This window comes from Triticum aestivum, chromosome 3D (genome assembly GCF_018294505.1).
Source record: "Triticum aestivum cultivar Chinese Spring chromosome 3D, IWGSC CS RefSeq v2.1, whole genome shotgun sequence".
NCBI lineage: Eukaryota > Viridiplantae > Streptophyta > Magnoliopsida > Poales > Poaceae > Triticum > Triticum aestivum.
This window is the reverse complement of record NC_057802.1, coordinates 591310137-591311584: the sequence shown is the minus strand read 5'-3', so window position 1 is coordinate 591311584 and position 1448 is coordinate 591310137. Positions and strand designations below refer to the sequence as shown.

Sequence of the window (1448 nt, the reverse complement as noted above, 5' to 3'; positions counted from 1 at the left end):
GCGTTTGACCACGGGATCTTGCCCTTTGACTTTCCACGGACGGGCTTTGAGCAGTCGACCTATCCACCGTTTGTGTTAGGTCAGCCCATAGGAACACTTTGGAGCAACATCCGGGCCAGACCCACAGCAAGATCCCCTCCATGTAGACCCGACGCGTCCGTTTCCCCCTTCCAGGTGCCGGCGGCGGCGCCGTCGGTGAGGGGGGGCACACCCCGGAGATGCGTACCTGGCGTTTGCACCCGCCACAACATTTCCAGACTTGTGAGAGGCCGCCTACGCAAGATTTGGCGGCATGCTAGCCCCCGGAGGCCACCGGCCACAGTCGTAGACACGCGAAGAGCAATCCGCGTAGAGGGAATTGTTCAGATACTACTCCATCACCAACAATTATGAAAAATTACCATCAGTCCTACAACACATGTGCCCACGTCGTGTAAAAAACTCATGATTTTATCGCGCTCCGAGTATTTATTAATATTCACGCCGCATTGTTACCGCAGAACATCTACTACCGTGTCATCGCCGTTCGTGATGGGGGCACACCCCGGAGACGCGTGCCGCCTCTTCGGACATGCCACCACACCACCCCGCATGTATGAGGGCCCGGTGCGACGCTCGGGTGGCATTGCTACCCCCCCAGGGCCCCCGTCCCGCCTAGCCCTGTAGCGTTTGACCACGGGATCCAGCCCTTTGACTTTGCACGGACAGGCTTTCAGCAGTGGACCTATCCACCCGGTTGTGTTAGGTCAGCCCATAGGAACACTTTGGAGCAACATCCGGGCCAGACCCACAACAAGATCCTCTCCGTGTAGACCCGACGCGTCCGTATCCCCCTCTAGGTGCCGGCGGCGGCGCCGTCCGTGAGGGGGGGCACACCCCGGAGACGCGTGCCGGGCATTTGCACCCGCCACAACACTTCCAGACTTGTGAGAGGCCGCCTACGCAAGATTTGGCGACATGCTAGCCCCCGGAAGCCGCCGGCCACAGTCGTAGACACGCGAAGAGCAATCCGCGTAGAGGGAATTGTTCAGATACTACTCCATCACCAACAATTATGAAAAATTACCATCAGTCCTACAACACATGTGCCCACGTCGTGTAAAAAACTCATGATTTTATCGCGCTCCGAGTATTTAATAATATTCACGCCGCATCGTTACCGCAGAACGTCTACTACCGTGTCATCACCGTCCGTGAGGGGGGGCACACCCCGGAGACGCGTGCCGCCTCTTCGGACATGCCACCACACCACGCCGCATGTATGAGGGCCCGGTGCGACGCTCGGGTGGCATTGCTACCCCCAGGGCCCCCGTCCCGCCTAACCCTGTAGCGTTTGACCACGGGATCTAGCCCTTTGACTTTGCACGGACGGGCTTTGAGCAGTGGACCTATCCACCCGGTTGTGTTAGGTCAGCCCATAGGAATAGTTTGGAGCAACATCCGGGCCA

General features: G+C 58.5%; 1 protein-coding gene across 2 annotated transcripts in view; it reads left to right on the top strand.

The window, feature by feature from the left end:
- LOC123080757 (uncharacterized) overlaps positions 1-1448 on the top strand; it is a 15650-nt gene that overhangs the window by 7301 nt on the left and 6901 nt on the right. The gene's annotated exons all lie outside the window — the stretch shown is intronic.